The following is a 24,002-nucleotide window of genomic DNA, read 5'->3' on the forward strand; positions in this document are numbered from 1 at the left end:
GCAATTTGGACATCATGGTGGTAATGGGGCAGGTTCATGCCATGGAACGCTGATTCTGGGCCCGGGAAACAAGCACAGACTGGTGGGACCACATAGTGTTGCAGGTCTGGGATGATTCCCAGTGGCTGCAAAACTTTCGCATGCGTAAGGGCACTTTTATGGAACTTTGACTTGCTTTCCCCTGCCCTGAATCACAAGAATACCAAGATGAGAGCAGCCCTCACAGTTCACAAGCGAGTGGCAATAGCCCTCTGGAAGCTTGCAATGCCAGACAGCTACCGGTCAGTCGGGAATCAATTTGGAGTGGGCAAATCTACTGTGGGGGCTGCTATGATGCAAGTAGCCAATGCGATCACTGAGCTGCTGCTATCAAGGGTAGTGACTCTGGGAAATGTGCAGGTCATAGTGGATGGCTTTGCTGAAATGGGATTCCCTAACTGTGGTGGGGCGATAGATGGAACTCATATCCCTATCTTGGGACCGGAGCAGCAAGGCAGCCAGTACTGGGGTACTTAAACTGCAAGGGGTACTTTTCAATGGTGCTGCAAGCACTGGTGGATCACAAGGGACGTTTCACCAACATCAATGTGGGATGGCCGTGAAAGGTACATGACGCTCGCATCTTCAGGAACTCTGGTCTGTTTGAACAGCTGGAGAAAGGGACTTACTTCCGAGACCAGAAAATAACCATTGGGGATGTTGAAATGCCTATAGTTATCCTTGGGGACCCAGCCTACCCCTTAATGCCATGGCTCATGAAACCATACACAGGCACCCTGGACAGTAGTCAGGAGCTGTTCAACTATAAGCTGAGCAAGTGCAGCTGGCTCAGTTTCCTGACTTGGTTAGACCTCAGCGAAACCAATATTCCAATAGTTATTACTGTTTGCTGTATGCTCCACAATATCTGTGAGAGTAAGGGGGAAACATTTATGGCGGGGTGGGAGGTTGAGGCAAATCACCTGGCCGTTGATTATGCGCAGCCAGACACCAGGGTGGTTAGAAGAGCACAACAGGGTGCACTGCGCATCAGAGAAGCTTTGAAAACCAGTTTCATGACTGGCCAGGCTACGGTGTGAAAGTTCTGTTTGTTTCTCCTTGATGAAAACCCGCCCCCTTGGTTCACTCTACTTCCCTGTAAGCCAACCACCCTCCCCTCCCCCCTTTGATCACTGCTTGCAGAGGCAATAAAGTCATTGTTGTTTCAAATTCATGCATTATTTATTAATTCATCACACAAATGGAAGGATAACTGCAAAGGTAGCCCAGTAGGGGTGGGGGAGGAGGGAAGCACCGGGTGGGGTGGTGGAGGAGGGGAGGAGGGAAGGACAAGGCCACACTGCACTTCAAAACTTATTTATTGAATGCCAGCTTCCTGTTGCTTGTGCAGTCCTCTGGGGTGGAGTGATTGGGTGCCCGGAGGCCCCCTCCACCGCATTCTTGGGCATCTGGGTGAGAAGGCTATGGAACTTGGGGAGGAGGGCAGTTGGTTACACAGGGGCTGCAGCGGCGGTCTGTGCTCCTGCTGCCTTTCCTGCACCTCAACAATACGCCGGAGAATATCAGTTTGATCTTCTAGTAGCCTCAGCATTGCATCCTGCCTCCTCTCATCATGCTGACGCCACCTATTATCTTGATCCCGCCACATGTCCTCGCGTTCATTTTGCGCTTTCCTGCACTCTGACAGTGTCTGCCTCCATGCATTCTGCTGGTCTCTTTCAGTGCAGGAGCACTACATGAGCTCAGAGAACATTTCATTGCAAGTGTGTTTTTTTCACCTTCTAATCTTCGCTAGCCTCTGGGATGGAGATGCTACAGGGAGCGTTGAAACATTTGCAGCTGCGGAAGAAAAAAAAAGGGAGAGTAGTCTTTAAAAAGACACATTTTAGAGAACAATGGGTAGACTCATGGTGAACCAAGCTGTTAACATTACATAGCACGTGTGTTTTCTTTATAAGGTCGCATTTTGCCTCTTATATTGATGGCCTGCTGGTTTGATGTGAGAGATCACACACGCAGGGCCGGCAGGCAACAGAATTTGTCTTGCAGGCAGCCATGGTAAGCCACAGTCTTTTGGCTTCTTTAACCTTCATAACATGTGGTAATGGTTTCAAACAGCAGCACTATCATTTCACATACCAAGCACCCGTTGGGTTGGCCATTTAAAAAGGAGGGGCTGTGATTTTCGGGTTAATGTGCAGCACAAACCCAACTAACCCCCCCCCCACACACACCCAATTCTCTGGGATGATCGCTTCACCCCTTCCCCCACCGCGTGGCCCGTGGGAGTACATCCAGGAGAGTTTCATTGAGATGTCCCTGGAGGATTTCCACTCCATCCCCATACACGTTAACAGACTTTTCAAGTAGCTGTACTGGCCGCGAATGCATCCCAAGTCTTCAGGGCAAATTAATTATTAAATATGCTTGCTTTTAAACCATGGATTATATTTACAAAGGTACACTCACCAGAGGCCCCTTCTCCACCTTCTAGGTCTGGGAGCCTACATTCAGTTGGTTGGGAGGGTAGTAGATCCAGGGTGAAAAACAGTTCCTGACTGTTGGGGAAAACTGTTTCTCTGCTTGCTTGCTGTGCGCTATCTTCAACCTCCTCCTCATCATCATCTTCCTCGTCCCCAAAATCTGCATCCCTGTTGCGTGCGAATCCATTGACGGAGTCCATGCACTGGGCTGGGGTAGTTGTAGGGGCACTCCCTAGAATGGCATGCAGCTCATCATAGAAGCGGTATGTCTAGGGCTCTAGAGTGGCCATTTGCCTCTCTGGCTCTTTGGTAGGCTTGCTTGAGCTCCTTAAGTTTCACGTGGCACTGCTGCAGGTCCCCGTTATAGCCTCTTTCCTTCATGCCATTGGAGATTTTTTCAAATGTTTTGGCATTTTGTCTTTTGGAAGAGAGTTTGGATAGCACGGATTTGTCTCCCCATACAGCGATCAGATCCAGTACCTCCCGTTCGGTCCATGCTGGAGCTCTTTTGCAATTCTGGGACTCCATGGTCTCCTGTGCTGATGAGATCTGCACGGTCACCTCTGGGCTGGCCACGCTGGTCAAACAGGAAATGAAATTCAAAAGTTTGTGGGGCTTTTCCTGTCTACCTGGCCAGTGCATCTGAGTTGAGAGTGCTGTCCAGAGTGGTCACAATGGAGCACTCTTGGATAGCTCCCAGAGGCCAATACCGTCAAATTGTGTTCCCACTACCCCAAATTTGACCCAGCAGGGTCGATTTCAGCGCTAATCTCCTCATCGGGGAGGAGTACAGAAATTGATTTTAAGATCCTTTAAGTCGACAAAAGTAGCTTCGTCTTGTGGACGGGTGCAGGGTTAAATCGAGCTAACGCTGCTAAATTCGACCTAAACTCATAGTGTAGACCAGGGCTAAGATAAATAGCAACAAGATACAATAACAGTAAAGTGTCACTGTTTGTGCATGTCTTCTGTGTAGCAGGATGCAAGAACGTTGAGGACAATATGGTTGCAGTCTCCACACATAAGCAAAGGTCAAATTAAAAGATGAGTTCACAGACAACAAAGACCTCAGGGTTGCAGATCCTCAGCTGGTGTAAACTGTTATAGTAATTGAAGTGTGACAGTTTACAGCAGCTGAGGATCTTCTGTCCCCAGAAGTCTACAGCTCCTTACACTAGATACAAACATTGATAATACTTTGGAGCAACTCTCATTGAATGTCTCACTGCAGTTGAATGTACCACAGCAGCATGAATACCACACCAGCATGGACAAACATCAAGGGACAAATGTGTGCCCTTTCTTTCCCTACAGAATAACTAAAAGGTTTGTGGAATTGTAGCAGATGAGTGGCGGTGCTTTGAAACATTTTGCTTGTGTTGGTCAAGCACAGTCATAAGGCCTAAAGGAGAGCCCTAGCCCTGATTCAGCAAGGTATTTAAGCACATGCCTAACTTGGGTAGTTCCATTAAAATCAGTGGGAATACTCAGGTGTTTAACAACAGGCATGCATTTAAGTGCCTTGTTGAAATGGATCCTCTATGGAGAGCACATAGCTGTTGATAAAAGCTCTAGACATTAGGAGGTTCCTGAGAGGAGGTGGGGACATGTAATACTTTGTCCACACATCTTGGACAAAGATGCTTATGCTCCTATGGGAACATGAAGCACTACTGTGTACTCTAGCTGGCTCCCCCTGGACTCAGCTATAAGAGCCTAAGTAGAGCAGAATATTATACTGTCATGTTCCTGCCTGATTCCTTCACATGTGTGATGGGTATGGAAAGAGCCTCCCAGTATATGTTCCCAGGGAAACCCTGCATTTCCCTAGTAGCTACACACAGTTAAGAGATAATCCCCAAAGTTTTAATTGCCTCTCCTTAATAAGTGACATCATATTATATAAAACATGCAGCTTACATTTAAAATGTTATATATGTTTTGTAAATTTACATCTAAACTCTGCTAATGCCAGTGTGATAGATCAACACGAGGTGATTCTCACCCTCTTTTGTGAAAGTTTATTTCCTGATGTCTTTTGGTTATTTTCAAGAAGGTCAAAATCATTTGCAAGGGCACGGTCCAAAATAACATGCACACAAAAACAGCTAGATATTTTTAGGTCAGATCACAAAGCCAATGTAACCTTAAATGTCTTTAATTATCGTTTTACATCCAGTGCCCCTGATTAACATCCTACCATGCAAGCCGTACTCATGAATATATTTTAAAAGAATTTTCACAGTCTCAAGTTTTCTCAAATAAGCCTTACAACAGTTGATAGTCGCAAGGAACTTGATAGTGGTTGCAAAGAGAAAGAGTTGTTAATTACTATAAGGTGTAGCCATTAATCTTAGAAGTAAATTTCTTTGCTGTAGCTCCTAGAGCATCTGAAATGTGTGTTTGATTTATATTTAATAGGAGGTTGAAAAAGTTTGGGTAAATTAGTATATGGGTTTAATATTCTATAGAGATACTGTATAGAATAATTTATTGGTTATGTCTAGGGCCCTACAAAATTCACAGCCATGATAAACGCATCACAGATAGTGAAATCTGGTCCTTTGTGTGATTTTAACCTATACTATACAGATTTCATGGGGGAGACCAGCGTTTCTCAAATTCGTTTCTAAAAAGGAGTTGCAGGGGGGTCACAAGGTTATTTTAGGTGGATCATGGTATTGCCACTCTCACTTCTGCGTGGCCTTCAGATATGGGTGGCTGGAGAGCAGCATCTGTTGGCTGGGCGCCCAGCTCTGAAGGCAGCACCCTGCCAGCAGCAGCACAGAAGTGAGGGTGGCAACACCATGCCATGCCTCCTTACTTCTACACTGCTGCCTTCAGAGCTGGGTAGTCAGATAGTGGTGGCTGCTGACTGAGGGCCCAGTTCTGCAGGCAGCAGTGCAGAAGTAAGGGTAGCAATACCATACCATGCCATCCTTACTTCTGTGTTGTTTCTGGCAGTGGCTCTGCCTTCAGAGCTGGGCTCCCAGCCAGCAGCTGCCACACTCCAGCTGCCCAGCTTTGAAGGCAGTGTCCTCACCAGCAGCAGGGCAGAAGTAAGGGTAGCAGTACCATAAGCCCACCTACAATAACCTTGCGACTCCCACACAACTCCTTTTTGGGTCAGGACCCCTAAATTACAACACCATGAAATTTCAGATTTAAATACCTGAAATCATGAGATTTACTATTTTAAAAATCTTATGACTATGAAATTAACCAAAATGGACCGTGAATTTGGTAGGACCCTGGTTACGTCACATATGGCCTTTGTAATTTTGCCATCAGGGACTTTTACAGAAATAGTCAGTTTCTATCGGCAAAATTTTCAGAAGCCTAGGTGGCCACTGATCCTTTTATGTGCAAATATACCACGCACACAGGCTATATGCACACATAATATTTTCAAAAGGGAAGACTGGTTGTGAGCAGAGCATATGAGTGCTGAAGGGCTTGCAAATGGGCTGGGTAACAGGCATGGACTCTGTGAGCAGGCATGGACTCTGGACAAATGCAAGCTAGGACACACTTTGGGTGGAATAAGTTTGTAGCTCGACATCCATTGGCTGCTGGGCCTGCTTTGCTCATACACAAAAAAGAAAATGGGGTGAGGGATGGGGGAAGAGGCAGCTAGGGTTTTGGTAGGGAGCTCAGGAAAGGAACAGGCACTAGCATTGTATCTGTTTGTTTTGAGGTGGATGAGGGGAAAGAGTGTTGTAATAATTGGGGCCTCGTAGGCCTAGACTTAGTTGTTAGCCCAACTGGTAAAAAAGCAGGTAGAGGTTCATAAATTGTTACAATGATCCATTGTATAAAATTGTTTAAGAAAAGATGTAAGAAGGAGACAGAAAGACTGAATTAATTCAAATGGAAAGGGTTTATTGATACCACTCAAGGACTGAATATGATTATGACTGGAAACAAGAGGAGTAGAAGACTGGAATTTAATGGACCACAATTGTGGTCCTGATTCTGAAATCAACTGCAATGTAAGGCACCAGCATGGTGAGATGAGATGGCTCATCCAGCTCTGCTTGGCCTGAGAAGGACCAGTGAAGAGAGGGATGTGACCAGACTAACGAGATGATGTCCCTGACTCGGGAGGTGAGATGGGAGCAACAGCTGTCATGGCCAACCTGCCAGCCAATAGCATTCCTCGGTCTAAAACAATAAAGTGACTATCATTCCTGACAAAGAATTGAACAACAGAATTAAACTATTCTTCCCCAGAAAGAGGCCTGTTTGACTGAATAAGAAACGTTAACCAATTTTCTCTGTCTCTCAAAAAGGGACTTTGATAGGTTTTGTTTGTTTTGCATAATCACTCAATTTCACTTTCAATGCTCTTTGCCTCATTTTGATTATTTCCCTTCTGTGTGTTTCAATCAAGAAAGAAAGAAATAACTTCCTAATCTTAGGTCTGAATGTCCTAATATGTTTGCCATGATACTAAGCAGGATGAGGTCTCTGTATACCAAACCCTGAATCTTGTTACAACTGTTTATGTTGGACAGTTTCAGGGGCCCCTTCTGGGCCCATCTAAGTTAATACAACAGGTCACAGGAAAGATAGGAGGAGGAAGAATCTCTGGAGACAGCCAGGCAGCAGTACCAACATGTCTTTTGGTGGGAGTTTGGGGCATGCAGCAGCAATTATCATATGCTCATGTCCTACCAACATACGATAATAACCTATTAGCACATGACACTATGACTTGCAGGTTTCTGTTGTGAAGCAAAAAGATTGTGCCTGCCTGATTCTTGGGGAAAACAGACAATACTGAAGGGGGTTTATTTACGTACCGGGAAGACTGACAAGCAGCTTCAAAGGCGTGGGGTTACAGTGACCAATATATACCTTTCTCTTATCAATTCATTTGCATTTATCTTGTTCTTACAGAGACAAACATTGTTTCAGAGACAGAGAACGCACTTAACATGACAGTGACAGGAACAGAACATACGCATCAAAACTATTTTGATTACATCAATTATTCATGACTACCTTAAGGTGAAAGGGTGGGATCAGGGTGAATGATTATAGATATTCAGAGGACTGTGAAGGGAGGGTTTGTTCTGTTCTAAGAGCCGAGTTACTGGGCGGACATTTGACCATATAAGTTTATCAAGTATTTACAATTGTCAGTATCCTTGGGCTTCCGGTGTTCCTGCTTGTTAGTTACATGGGTTTCTGTCTCACTGCTAACTGAATTTTGAACTCTTGCCTAACACTGTGTAAGCCTGAGTATTGTGCAGTTTTAGAAAACAGACCATAGTTAAGCTTTGCAGGTCACAGCACAAGAGAAACACTAGGGGAAAGCAGGTGCTTGTTACCATACTGTCTGGTACATGTACAACCATGTTATGCAAGGCCATGTTATGCTAGGATGTCCTCCAGTGATTGGTTCTGCCCTGCCTTTGGAACTTGGTCTGAGGCGCAGACCGCTCAGAATGTCAGACCACCATGATGGCAGAAATTGGATGGCTAGATAATCTGCTCCACACCCTGACAACCTATGGGCCTGGCTGCCAGGTTTATGGCATGATGCTCCAGTGGTAAAGAAATAGGTTTTTTAATTTAAAATGCTTTATTCTTAGATACTGTTGGGCAGAGCTGATGGGGCACATTCAAGCTCGTCTTGGCTCATTGAGAGCTGTAGAATCAGCCACCAATTTATAAGATAATTTCCCTTTTCCCTCCTGAAATTGCCTCTCTTCTTCTGTGTTATCATGACAGTGAAGATTACCTGAAGAACTTGAGTTGAAAGTTCCTTCTGAGTTGGGGACAGGATGTCCTTTAAGAGGCACCTTCACCTCCTTCCTCATTTCACTGAAGATATGATTTTATGAGTTTAAAGACATGCTGTGAGGCCCATCTGTTTGCTGAGACTTTCCCTGGAAAGGGAGAGGTTTGACTGGCAGGACTGTGTCAAGAGTTGATTAAGGGGATCTGGGAGGCTGAGTTAAGACTTGTTGTTACAGCTAGGAAGATATTGCAGAAGATACATAGGAAGGAGGGTATATAATTTATAGGCCATGAGTACCCTGTGTTAATTTTTAAAAATTATTGTATATAATTTTTGCAATGTTCCGACAGCCTGGGATATGGTCGGTGAACAAATCTGAATAAATAAATGAATACATTTAAAGCATATTAATAACTCTGCCAACATCAGATGGCACCACCTTATGGTCAATGTCACAGTACTTTCTTTTATCCAAAAGTTTTTATTATTTTGGAGACTCCAAATTGATATCCCTCAACTCTGGAAATGTGTGATCTGACCCAGCAGGCCACAGAAGCGTGTGGATACTAGCCCTATAGCAAGCTAACCAGCTCAGATGGCCTGCTCCAGAAGGGTCAGCCCTAGAGTTTCAGGGAAAACCCCTGAAAAGTAACAGGGAGAGGAGTTTATAGTTGTCTGGGAGGAGATATCATGCAGATAAATTCCCCTTCTGCTTCCTATGATCTATCCATTCCTTTTTCTCTCCTAGTACCATGTGGCCCTTACGACGTTTTACACCCCTGGGGGGAGAAGACTATCACACTGCATGTCCTTCATACAACGCAAGTGGCTCTGAGTGAAGCAAATGTGACCTTCATCCCCTTTCCTTTAGTTATCTGTTGCAGTCATGGGGCTCCTCAACCAGTAGTTAGCTTCATCACAAGTTTGGTGGGAATTCTAATCCTCCTCCATCTATTATTGTTTTTTGGTGCAGAGTGTACTTCCAGATCACATGACCCTTCTTCTCTGCCCAGATGACAGTTCCAATTTAACACTCAGCCAAGGAAAGCCTGCCTTAGACAGACATAATTAAATGTTTTCTTTTGTTTACTACATCTAGGGAAGGACCCACCCTATATGTTAGGTTGTCGGGAGAGGGAGAGGGGAAAGCATTGAGCCATCTTGTCTTTTATTATTAGACAAGTAAGAACAACATCTTAAATATTTACAGCCATGATGAATTTATCCAATAAGTTTAGTAACATTATATCAGCACTTTGCAGATTTATTTTTCAAAGCTAAAATCAATGCCAGTCATTCCCAACTGTCTAGCCATTGTTCCTCTAAAATATTTATGTTTACATCAAGCCCCTTACTAGCATCTGATCATCTGAGAAATTCTATTCACTCTATTTATTTTTTCCACTATTTTTGATTGAATTCAGAGCACTGAATAAAACATAGAGCACTAGGATTACACAAATAGTGTGCAGCAACTATTAAATGTCACAAGTTACACACATGTCTCATTTATCTGGAATAAACAGAGTTGAAGTTCAGAGATCCATCCATCTGTCTAAAATGGGTTCCTATTTCCTTCTCAGTCTTTAATTTTTCCACAATATTCTCCTACAAATAAAGTGGACATGAAAGAAAAGGTCGTCAGACAGGCAGATAACATTGGCCTATGGATCAATCCTCTTCCCTATGCAGATGGCTATAAGATTCCCATTGACATTGGTGGGCGCAAGATCAAGCATTACATGTAATCCAGTGCTGTGCAAGCTCTCCCTCAAAGCTTTATCAAGCAACATCATTTCTCACTTTCCAGTTCCAGGGCAGACATAGTGTGTCTTGAGCATATCCGACGAATCATGTCAAATTATGCCCAAAATGTGTAGAGCTTTCATAATGTAAGTGCTCGTATCAGACCACAAAGGAAAGTAATGGCATCTAGCAGATAGAGAGGGGAACAGAGGACTGGGACTCTTGGGGCCATGTCCTCAGCTGCAGTTAATTGGTGTAACTGCACTGGAAGTCAATGGAGCCATGGCAATCTACATCAATTGAGGATCTTGTCTCTGGGTGCTATTTCTAGCTCTGTCACCAAGTTGTTGTGTGATCTTTGGAAAGTCATTTACCTTCTCTCTGCCTTTGAAATAAGGTATGTAGTATTTGTTTCATAGAGGTATTGTGAAGCTTAATTAAATAAAGTTAGTAAAGCACTCCGAGGTCTCACAGTGAAATGTGCTACGGGGAGTGTAGGCCATTCTTCTTCATATTATCCAATAATCTTTATCCATGGATGAGAGGCCAGTTTTATGGTATGTTGTATGAGTGCCTTTAAGACTAATTCTTTACATCTTTTATATTTCTTAGAGTTGGTGGTTCTATGCAGATTCAATATAAAGGACGCTGCCTCGAAAATCACAGCAATGTAATACATTTGTCCATTTCCAATGGACAACATTATAAAGCCATATGCTCGAGAGTATCCATCAGTATTAGGAAAAAAATATTAAATGGGTCTCACTGCCTATTTCGCAAGTAGAATGGGTCTGCACCCAGAAAATGTAAAGTTGTTGATGTCTGAGTATAGGGACAGTCTGTTGTGAGAGATAACTGGATGTCAAAAGGCAATAAGTAGAATGCATCTAACAATCTATTTGTTGTTAGCACTAGCTTTTTTTTATCCCAACATTCCCATGGCAACAAGATTTCTAATGTCTCCTGGAGGTCTCAGATAGTTCTGGTTTTATGCAATACTGCAGTGATTACCTCATTATTTAAATAAAAATAATAACCCATAAAAGAATTTTCCAATTAACATTTTATAGCAAACCTTCCCTTTCTGGCAAAGATTCTAAAAAGGATCATTAGTGGACAGCTGTTGTCCTGCCACTGCCATATCTAGTTATTTGAAAAATTCCAGAGCTTGATCATTGCACCAACACTGTGCTAAATAAGGCTTGTAATGAGTTATTCCTCCTTGCTGACTTTGGTCCTCTGATGGTGTAGAGTTTGCTTGATCTATATGTAGCACTTGTCCCTACTGATTATAAGTACATCTTTACTATCTTCAGCAGTTATTGCTAGTTATTTTTTAGTTATTGTGCTTCGCTGGTTTATTTCTCCCCCACCTGCAAGACTTTTCCTTTTGCTGTGATCAACAGTATTATTTCCTATCCTAACCCCATCATTGTGAAATCACATAGGGTGGCGCGTATCTGGGCTCTTCAGTTCCTAAGATGTTAGTGTAAACAACAGCCACCACTATTGTTAATTGCTTTTGAATTGACTAACTTATGAACCTTTTAAAACCATATAAAGCCTGATCCAAAGTTCACTAAAGTCAACACAGGCTGCACTGTGATCAGGCCTGATTGAGCATGAACAACAGGCTTTTTCTCTAAATGCTTACATGCATAATAAAGGAAGGATGTGTTATGCAGGTGCACAGCTAACTTAGCTACACTGTGCTGTCCAGTCAACGGCAGTGCAGTAAATCAGGGGAGACAGCTGACTGAAGGCAAATGCTGACTATTTAAGTATGAAGGAGCCGAGGAAGGATCACTGGAGACTTGTATGGTATGCAGCAGGGAGCACCAGTCTCATGAATTTAGGAGCTCCACAGCCAGGGCAAGTGCAAAGAAAAACACTTCCTTTCCTTACTGCCGAGCATCTCAGGTTTCCAGGAGAAACTAGACCAATTTTTCCGGCCCTGGAGGTTTTTCGCCTTCCTCCATAGCATAGGGCAGGGGTCGCAAGCTGGAGGATTCTCTGCGACTTGAAGTCTTTAAATCACGATCTGGAGACTTCAACAGCTGAGTTAAGGGAAAGTGGGTGGGTCAGCTTTTGTGGCCTGCATCATGTGGGAGGTCAGACTAGATGACCGTAATGGTCCCTTCTGACCTTAAAGTCTATGAGTCTATGAGTAATATATAGAAAAATCAAGGTCACACAAAGCCAGAACCAAGGTTATCCTTTTTCCACCCACCATCATATGCATTATGATACATTTTTAATTATATGGTCAAATGCTATTCATTTTACAATATATCATTTACCCCCTAGATCAGAAATGGGCAAACTATGGCCCACGGGCCACGTCTGGCCCGCAGGACTGTCCTGCCTGGTCCTTGAGCTCCTGACCGGGAAGGCTAGCCCCAGGCCCCTCCGCTGCTGTCCCCGTCCCCGCAGCCTCAGCTCGCCGTGCCGGCCAGCTGCCCAGCCCCCAGGATCAAAGCTGAGGTCCCAGACTCCCCATTAACATAAACACACCATTTCCCAGAGCTCCAACTTCCTGGGCATTCTGGATTTATAGTTCATATCTTCAGGAACACATGGTAGCGGAAATAAACCAACACTCAGGCTTTTAAAGAGTTGCCAAAAACAATCACTCTTTACTTTAGCTAGCACAAGCAATACACAGACTGAAACAACAACAACAAAAATAACAGTTCCTTGCTTCAGTTTCCTTACCATTCTAGAGCACTCTTTGGAGTTATGGCATAAAGCCTTAAGGGAGTTCAGGTCCCCCTCCTGCCCATGGCTTCTTCTCCAAATTATGGAATCAGAGTCTGAGTTTTAGTGTCTTTCTCTTTTTCTCTTTCCTTATTTCCTTGCAGCCAGTTTCCTTCTTCCTCAGCTGGTCCCTCAGTTAACGAGACTCCTCTAACTTTGATATTTACTGACTTTTGAGTACTTAAGTGTGCAAACTTCACGTTCTATAGTTTTTCTAATGGTTATATACAAACCATCAAATACTACTAATATTATTAATAAGCTCTGAAGAATAATTATTATTACTACTATTTATTTATTTATTTATTTAATACCTCTTCGTTATTTTGTAGACATGCTGGTCCCAGGATATGACAGAGAAAGTAACACTCTGGTTACTTTTTCCAGACCTCAGCCATGCCGACTACATGGTTTCAGGCAGGTTTGTACTTGGCATGGCCCAGCCATGCCTCTGATGCCACTACCTGTGTTACTACAGCTATGCTGCTATTCATACTCACATTAGTTAGACAAGAACTATCACGAGTATGTATACACAAGCAGGGGAATCACACACCTATCTCATAGTGTAGACGTAGACGTAGTGTTGGATTAACTCTGCGCCCGATCCTCAGCTGATAAAAATCTGCATAATACCATTGAAATCAAAATTTATGTCAATTTCAACCAGTTGAGAATCTGGCTTTCTTGTTTTTTGCATTGAATATAAACAGTATGATACTCTCTAACCAACATTTGGAATATTACTGTCTGAGTTAGCAATATCATGAAGATTATATACAGATATCCATGAACTCTTGATATACAAGCTTTTTCTACTTTCATCCTTCTTGCTATAGATCCAGGAATGAAAGTCTAAAGAGTTTCTCAAGCTTATTTATAGTTTTCAGCCCTAACCAAAACTAATTTTTTTTTATTTCCTATTTGAAATCACATTTTTACCTTAGTAGTAAAGATCTGGGAAGCTATTTTAGATGCCTTCATTTTCTGATCTCTTCAGAAACATCTAAGCTCCAGGGTATGTTATCATCCTGCTACTTAAAGAACTTTTGCTATGTTGCAGCAATGGCTTTCACAGTCAGACCTTGAAATGGTCATTCACGCTTTTGTTATTTCAAGATTAGATTATTGCAATTCCCTACTGGCTGCTTGCCCAGTAGGATGCTACATAAGCTCCAGCTGGTGCAGAAGGCTGCTGCCAGGATTCTTTTGAAAAGGGGACAATCCAAACATATTTCACCCCTTGTGCAATCTTTGCCCAGATTGCTGGCTAAACAACATATTGATTATAAAATGACCTTTCTTATTTGTACGGCAATAAAATGACTTTGGTCTAATGTACCTTATCAATATTTTATTTTAAGTTCCTGTCCATGCAACAAGACACGATAAGGAAAACAATTACGTTGTCCCAAGGTTAACTCGCAAACTGCAGAGTAACTGTATGCTATATCATTTGTACAGTTCTTTCCACTAGAAGTCAGTAGCACTGAATCTCAGTACATGTTTTTATCATAAAGTTACATCAATGGAAGTTTGCTGATTTCCACAATCTGAGAATCTGTCCCTAGTTTTTTTATACCTTTTTCTAATTATACCTTTTCTGTTTGATGGAAGTGGTTACAAGGTCATTGTTGTTTTCTCACTTTTATGTTCTAAAAGATTCCTGTAGACTGGTATGTTACAGTCTCAAATGGAATAGTGTGAGACGTATGTTTGGGTTCAGTGTATTACAAATGCTAACAGGTAAAAATGAATTAGAAAGAAAAAAGTTGACCTTTTTCTCTGGTTGCGTATTCTGTTTGACAAAATTGACATGCTTCTCAGCCTTTTCAAACTGGGGAAAAAACTCATTTCAGATAGTGAGAGACATGGAAAAATTAAATTCACTACATATATTATATTTGAAAATATACAAAAACTGGAGATATGGACAATCAGTAATTAGGAAACAAATTCTTCTAATAACGCGTGGTGTTTTTTAAATGGATAGGATATTATTAAACTACCGGTCAATATCTACTAAAATTAATAAATTGTTGTTTTCTTAAACTATCAGTCTTACAAATAAAATAATTAAATACTGACTGATCATTATTATGGCTTTTTTATTTTCTTTCATGGACCCCTGGATGAATTTTTGTTAAAGACTAGCAATAATTAAATGTAAGGCTGCAGTGCAAAGTCTGGCATGCACATGGAGCCCATTGACTTCAAAGGACTCTACACAGGTGCAAGGCTGTGGCTACATGGTGCATCAGCTTGTGAGATTGAGGCCTTACGTTTCAGTTGCTGCTGGTCTTTAATGGCCAGATTTTCAAAGGTATGTAGGTACCTGAAGAGGTGCCTACTGGCATTTTCAAAAGCAGGTTATGAGCAACTTGCAAGATGTTGACCTAAGTTTTTACTCGATAGATATGAGAGAATTTTGTCACTGAATTGAATTCTCACCTTTAGAACCAGCCTCTATAGCAGTGAGGGGGAACTCAGGCTCTGTGCATGCTCAGTCCCAGACCTCTCATACACAGAGATTTGTTGATTTACACCAAAATCATGTGGCATTTTTTAGTCCTGTTGATGATTTGGTTATATAGATTCCCATCCATTGGGGATATGAACCAAGACCATTAACCTCTTTGGACCACAATATGGACTTCAACCATGGTCCTGATGTGTAAACATTTTATTCAGTGAGCAACCAAAATACATCAGACTCCAACGAGAGACTGCTGAATTGGAATTAATTTGCAAACTTGACACCATTAAATTAGGCTTGAATAAAGACTGGGAGTGGATGGGTCATTACACAAAGTAAAACTATTTCCCCCATGTTTATTTTTTCTCACACCTTCTTGTCAACTGCTGGAAATGGGCCATTTTGATTACCACTACAAAAAGTTTTTTTTTCTTCTCTCCTGTTGGTAATAGCTCACCTTAACTATCACTCTCGTTACAGTGTGTATGGTAACACCCATTGTTTCATGTTCTCTGTGTGTATATATATATATATCTTCCTACTGTATTTTCCACTGCATTCATCCGATTAAGTGGGTTTTAGCCCACGAAAGCTTATGCTCCAATAAATTTGTTAGTCTCTACGGTGCCACAAGTACTCCTGTTCTTTTTCCAAATACTTCACTGTGGCTTCCCCCACTACCCCTTTGAAATAATAGTATTTATCTGGTATGTATGTCTGATCTTGATCTTTAAAAAGCAACAGAGGGTCCTGTGGCACCTTTAAGACTAACAGAAGTATTGGGAGCATAAGCTTTCGTGGGTAAGAACCTCACTTCTTCAGATGCAAGTCTGATCTTGATCTTGCTATTTTGGCACTAATTTTCTACTTCTCCCTAAGGCTATGCTTTTGACATGATGGTCTGCCTTTTCTCCAATCAGAATTGGAGAAAGGAATAAAAGAGGGTTCCCTACGAGCACTTCATTTTGTTTGTGTTGTGATTAGCCATGAAGTCTATTCAGGAGAAAATTATACTTGTTTGTTTCAAAGCAGATTTTTACAGACAAAATCTCAGCAATAAATTAAAATGGCATTGTTATACAGTTGTTATACATTGTTATACAGTTCAATGCACAATTTTACAATATCTTTCACTACAGGTTTATGGAACCTCAAATACTAAATACACATTCACAAAAGGATGAAAGAAGATTGTTGATTCTGGTCAACGAGGCAAGACAAATAAGAAAATATGCATAAGAAAAGACACATATTGCTAATAGAACTAATTTCACTAGGTAAATTACCAGCATCACACAGTTTTATTTACATCCCATGTAACTCCCATTCCATTTAATATTCCACAATAAATTACACCATGTTAGTCTACAGGATTATTATAGTGAATTTGAATTACAGAGATAGGCAGGCTTTGTCACCAGTTCCTGCATATTGGCAATAGAGAATCTGTCATGTTTTTGCACCCCGCTGGCAACAAAGATGACATTTCTCTCTGTTTCTTTTTTAAAGGATACATAATTTTCCATATATTTTTCAGTTGTTTAAAGAAAATGCATTTCATTTCTGGTGTAAAAGACAAGAAAAATAGGATTTTTGCTAAATACAAATTAAATAATTGTTATTTCATTATGAAAGGAATACTGATCTATTGTATGTACTAACCAGCATTGTAACACAGCATTGCTGTGACATGCTATGATTACTGTAAGCAAAAAAGATAACTGCATTGCCAGTTTTTAAAGTATAGTACAACAACTATACATCATATTACAAATTCATGATTTTCTTCGCAAAATTCTGTAACTGTTTCCTTTAGCCTGAAAATATAGAAGTTAATCAGAGATCAGACGTTAGTGATAAAACCATATGATAGTGTCAGCAAAAAATGTCCAAGTGTGTGGCATATCTCTGATTGAAGTAATGTCGCTCTTACTCTATAAACGCAGAGGCACATAACTTGCAAGTTTTCATTTCTGGGAATACAGGTTGGCAGACAGCGTAAATCCAGATGCGTTATGTCATTCAGACAGTTCTGAGAATGTGCTCTTCCTATATTTGCAGTCCTACTCGGATAATGTGCAAGATGTCTTTAAAGGAGTGTGTAGATATTTAGAGATTTAATTACATGAGTATCTCTACACATTTAAATTAAAATATAGAAAGGCTCCTGTTTCTATCTGAAATTTAAAGAAACAGAAGCTTACTGTTTGTGTTCTGTTTCTTTCAGTAAATTCAGATATTGCTATAGAGTATTAGAAAATACCAACTTTAGGGGCATTAACAAATCTGTTTGCCCCCAGCCTCAAAACAACATTTATTCCTATAATGGGGAGTATACAGTTCTTTCTAAAAGACATTCTCTAAAAGACGTTCAGCTAAAGCAGTGTTTCTCAAACTGGGGTTGCCGCTTGTGTAGGGAAAGCCCTTGGCGGGCCAGGCCGGTTTGTTTACCTGCCCCATCCACAGGTCTGGCCGATCGCGGCTCCCACTGGCCGCGGTTTGCCGTTGCAGGCCAATGGGAGCTGCTGGAAGCGGCGGCCAGTATGTCCCTCGGCCCACGCCGCTTCCAGCAGCTCCCATTGGCCACCAGGGGCTTTCCTTACACAAGCGGTGACCCCAGTTTGAGAAACACTGAACTAAAGTTATCGGGCTTTGTCATAACTATAAAGGGAAGGGTGACAGCTCTCCTGTGTACAGTGCTGAGATCCCTCCTGGCCAGAGACTCCAAATCCTTTTACCTGTAAAGGGTTAAGAAGCTCGGGTAACCTGGCTGACACCTGACCCCAGGGACCAATAAGGGGACAGGATACTTTCAAATCTTGGGGGGGGAAAGGCTTTTGTGTGTGTCCTTTGTTTGAGGGGTTGTTCGCTCTTGGGACTGAGAGGGACCAGACATCAATCCAGGTTCTCCCCATCTTTCTAAACAAGTCTCTCTTATTTCAAAATTGTAAGTAAAAGCCAGGCAAGGCGTCTTAGATTTACTTTGTTTTCTCAACTTGTAAATGTACCTTTTACCAGAGTGCTTATCTTGTTTGCTATACTTTGAACCTAAGACAGAGGGGATTAATAATAATAATAATTAATGGAGATATCCCATCTCCTAGAACTGGAAGGGACCTTGAAAGGTCATCGAGTCCAGCCCCCTGCCTTCACTAGCAGGACCAAGTACTGATTTTGCCCCAGATCCCCAAGTGGCCCCCTCAAGGATTGAACTCACAACCCTGGGTTTAGCAGGCCAATGCTCAAACCACTGAGCTATCCCTCCCCCCTCTGAGCTCTTTAAGTTTGATTACCCTGTAAAGTTATTTTCCATACTGATTTTGCAGAGATGATTTTTACCTTTTGCTTTAATTAAAAGCCTTCTTTTTAAGAACCTGATTGATTTCTCCTTGTTTTAAGATCCAAAAGGGGTTTGGATCTGTATTCACCAGGAGTTGGTGAAAGGAAGGAGGGGGGAAGGGTCAATTTCTCCTTATTTAAGATCCAAGGAGTTTGGATCTGTATTCACCAGGGAATTGGTGAAGGTCTCTCAAGGCTACCCAGGAAAGGGAATTAGCTTTGGGATGGTGGCAGCGGACCAGAGCTAAGCTGGTAGATAAGCTTAGAAGTTTTCATGCAGGCCCCTACATTTGTACCCTAAAGTTCAAAGTGGGGATACAGCCTTGACAGGCTTCATGCCAGAATTTCTAGGTGAGATTCAATGTCTTGCGTTATACGGAAGTTGAGACTTCATGATCACAATGTCCCCATTTGACTTCAAAGGGTATGTCTAAACTGCTATGAGACACCCACGACTAGGCCATGCCAGGTGATTCGTGGTCATGGGGCTCAGGCTCACAGAGATGTTTATTAGAGGTATAGACGTTCGGGCTCGGACTCGCTCTCCCCTTTTGGTGTCCCAGAGCTCGGGCTTCATCTGAAGCCCAAACATCTACACCACAATTGAACAGCCCTTTAGCATGAGCCTTGTGAGCCTGAGTCAGCTGTCAGAGGCCAGCTACAGGTTTTTAATGGCAGTGTAGACATGCCCCAAACCTGCTAATCTATGTAGTTTTATATGCATAAACAGTGCCGAGGTACTTGCAATTATTAGATTTTAAAAATGAGAAAAATTCCCCTTTTATCGTGTTATTAAATATTTGGTCCTTTAACATAAAGAAAAATTAGTCTTTTAGGGCCAAATTCTAAGAACTTCACTCACTTTTTACTCAAGCCTTATTCAAGCAATCTGACTTCACTAAGGTTATGCCTCTACATGGAAATATTCATCCAGGAGCTAAGAATCTCTGCAAGGCTACTCTCCCAGACTTTATTCTGAATTCTGAATGTATTTTATCAATAATATGTATACAAACATACTGAAAATTAATGTGTTTCAGAAATGCCTTTATCAAGATGCATCAAATATTGACATAAAGCATTTGTCTAGTATCTATATCTCATGTGCGATCACAAATGCTGTTCATGAGGTAATCCTATAGACTCTGTAACACAAAATTCATGCACCAGTTTAATGATTTGATCATACAAATGTTTCTCATATATGTAGTCATTACTCATATGAGTACTCCTTTTTACTTCACTGAAGTCACCTTTTGGCTTCAGCTTTCAGTTTCCAGGATCATGACCTTATTATATAGTAAATTATAATTATAGTAAAATGTGAAGAATTCAGAAACATTAATTCTTTCCCTGGTACGTAATAAATAAGAAAAAGCATTGCCTTTCTTTCACAAGGAAGATTATGACCAATTTCTAGGACAATCAGGGCACACTTTATTATTCATACTTTCTATCTCTAAGCTGATGAGTTTCAGGGAGAAAAGTGAAATTCAGTCAGATTTTACACATTCACTGATGATGGCAGTGCAAGATGGATTACTGGCCCATTTTTATTTACACATAACATGATACCTCTCAGCTCATCTAGTGGCACTTAAATGGTTAATGTTATATCATTTGTTTCCAATTTATCATTTCATGGTAATTACAACATTAATTCGTAACATATGACAAATCATTCCAGAAAAAGATTACAAAAGCCAATCTCAACAGTTCATACCATTGTTTTGGCTAGAAAGATCAGTCTTCAAAGACATATGTTACCCACAACTCATCTCATAGTATTAATTTTATACAATAATTAATATTGTTCATAATAGCATGAGAATAATCATTACATAGATATTAAATTACAGTCAGTCATCTCACAACTAATAAATAAGCTTCTGGATCAATATCAGAACTATTAGCCATATTCAGAGTGCAATCTTCTTTATTTTCACTATGAAAACCAACACAGGCTTTTGCATCATCATAATTAAAAATAGAATAATGGTTTTGGTCTTTAATTAACTATAGTTCACAGGAAATGAGAGAAATAGAAGAACCAAAAGCTGCAAATATTGCCATAAGCAAGAACAACATTTTATATCCACAATGAGTAATTTTTGAGCTATTTAGAAGTATATTAATATATTTCTTATTCCCTAATATGGCCACATGAGATGAAATCCTGGCTCCCGGTGTGCATCATACAGGGATGTAAATGTTGCAATTATGAACCAGTAGAAGAAATATATGTACTTAAAAACTAAACCTTTATCAGATATCCTTAAAACATTTTATACCCAAGGAGAGGATCAATGGCTTGTCATATCATGTTGATATGTAAAGATCATTTGTTTTGATGCCACGTGTATTTCCATGATCAGGAATGATTCAATTATTATATAATCTCCCATTATCAGAATGTTGCTGCTTAACCAGTAACGCTATCTTTGGTTTCAGAAATAAGGTGATAAATTTTGTGCTCGAGCTGTCCTAAATAATGAACTAATGGCTTTAGTTATTCAAATTAGGTTAGAATTCCTGTGGTTTACTGTGGTATGTTTGTAAATTTCATACATAAAGATGATTTGAAATAGAATTGTGGAAAAAAACTGCATGAAATTCTGATTGGCAAAGATTCTATGTTCATAGTATGGCTAACTAGAAAAACCAAAGCATATAAAGATAGCAAACCTTTATTAAGGAGAACATGATTTTTAGTAACTAGAGTTACTCTCCTAACTTCTTCAGATATTATAGTCTTGTATTTTTTTAATGAGCTGGGATTTGGACTTTTGGACTTTTGAACTTTTGAAATTGTGAGCTCAGATGCAAGGCCAAGGATAGCAGAATGTCTGCTGGGGGACCTCATAGGAGGTTAGCATAGCCCAAGCATTGAGTAGCCATGCTGGACAGCAGTGAGGATATTACTGGAGCATCTATGGATGTTCGGTATATTCCTTCAGCAGGCTGTTCCAATGGTGCTCCTATGCCTCCAACGGAACATAAAGCTACTCTTCCCAGCAGAAATCCTGAAAGATGAAAGGCAGCAGTACCACCACTTGCCCTTCCTTACATGAATGCCTCTGGGGCACAGCGAATCACCAGAGAGATGTAATTTACACCTCCCTTCCCCCATAAGAATGAATAAGGCCCCTACTTAAAAATATATATCTGTCATGTAGACTTCTTTAATCTGTACATATATTTTTTTAAATACTCTTATACTAGTAATATAAATACATCTATGCTCAGAATAGCTCTGTTGCAGGCAATGAAGCTATGCCAATTCACACCAGCTGAGAATCTGGCCTATTGTATGTGATGTGTATGAATATATAGATATATGTATCTAAAATCTGTAAACTAATCATACTTGAGCTATAATGTTACTCTCATCCAGGAAACACACAAGATGGGAAATAGATTTTGTTTTTGTTTTTGTTTTTTTTTTTTATGGAGGAGGAGGTAGATGGAAAACAAGGAACAACCAAACTGAACAGAAAACAAGTATCAATCTGCAGACCACAGATGTTTTCTATAGCAATCTGGAAAGTGGTTGCTCCTGTGTGCAACAAAATACGTTCTGGTCATTCACAGACAGTAAATCTCTAATACTCATATAACTAAAAGCTGATTTAGTAGAAAATATATTTTTCATTAAACAACCAGGAGATATAAAGGGTTTTTTTTAAAGTAGTTAGTGAATTAAAAGTGAGTTTTACAGTGTTCAGTTCGACATTGGGTTATTGACTATTTTCCATTTGCAATTAAATAATGTATAGGACTATAACTGAAATGTTGCCAGATGCTTGTCACCTTGCACTAGGCAGCCTAATTCCATATTTACCTTTAATTGCTCTCTGAAACCTATTATTTTCAACACTCTAAACCAGGGCTTTTCTGCCCAAGGTAGCTAATTAAATAGTATCTAGATACTGCGCACACAGAGAAGAATATTGAATAATACATGAAGATTGACTGAAGTCAATTTCTTTACATTTTTATCTTTTATTCATTAGGATATTTTAGAAAACCAGAGGGGTTTTTTTAAAGGCAAAATTAAATGCCACCATACTCACAGTCCTTCACTGTAAAGTTTAAACAGCTGTGAAGTACCAACAACTGGTGCCAAACATCTGGAAAGCTGAAAGACTTAATACACTACTAAAGAGTTGTATTAGTTGTACAAATTAATGAAGCCACGTTGCATGAGTTTTACTGCACTGACTTATCACCATACCTTAAGAGCCAACATTGTGATGAGTTTCTTCACAATGCAAATCTCTTGTCAAAAGAAAGAAAGAGAGAAAGAAAGAAATTAAGTGAGACAGTGTAGCTGACTTCAGCTTAATTTGAAGAATTTACAGATGAAGGATAACTACCTTGGCTAGAGCAATCTTATCTGCTGAAATAGTTCTCTATGAACTTTGCTGGTTTTATGTGTCCTTGCACAATTAGGATTTTTAAGATATACGTTGGTGACATTAGGGATTTTGTTTCACATTACAGGGTTGAATTTAGCCAAGAAAAAAAAAATCACTTATTTGCAGATAACTTCTGAAAGGCTCAAAATTCAAACACGTCTCATACTTCTGAAACATGTTCAAATTTTAGCATTATGGACGTAAGGTAAACCTGAAGTTCCTGCCTCCCAAAAGGCCAATTCAGGCCTCCTATGTCTCCACCTAAAGGGTACTCTCTATGCACAGGTCTCAGCCCTTCTGCATCAAATGAAAGGGTCAGCCACCTCCAAAGCAGCATGCCTCCACCTCAAGGGACCATGGTGGGGTAGGGTGGTGAATGCCTATTGTCCTCCCAACGGACCTTACGTGGAAAAGGTAATCTGCATCACCTGTTACACAGAGCCCGCTACGTGGTGGGGATCCTCCATTAAGGGACCCTACTGCTTTGGACCCTGGAAAGGAACAACAGGGCACAAAACCAGCAAGGGGGCACAGGGCACAGAATGGCAGGAAGAAACCTTTGCAAGGAAAATCTTGTGGTGATGTTATCCATCTTTCAAAGTCATTCATTATCAAAGTCTATTTATTGTTGCAAACACAGTTTTAAACATCGGGTCACAGCAGGCTATCAACATTTAGGGAAACTTATTGATTTTAATGTAGACTCCTTTAAAAACTCATGACATAGACTCATAGATTCCAAAGCAGAAGGGACCACTGTGCTCATCTAGTATGGCATAATGTGTCCCATAATGTACATAGGGCCTTATATAACTGAGGCCCAATGGGGTAATTTATGAAAAGGGTTCAGGCCTTTATTTGAATTTTTGGTGATATTACTTGTAGTATCACAAAACTACTCTACCTAGAGTCCTTCTCAAATTCTAACTCTATGATGTGTTAGTCAGGACCAATTTGGAGAAATAAATAATACCCTTGTTTCCACTTATACTGAAGTAGTCTTTCTAAAAAGCATGGCATTCTAATTTGTGTTT

The sequence above is a fragment of the Emys orbicularis genome, chromosome 1 (genome assembly GCF_028017835.1).
Source record: "Emys orbicularis isolate rEmyOrb1 chromosome 1, rEmyOrb1.hap1, whole genome shotgun sequence".
NCBI lineage: Eukaryota > Metazoa > Chordata > Testudines > Emydidae > Emys > Emys orbicularis.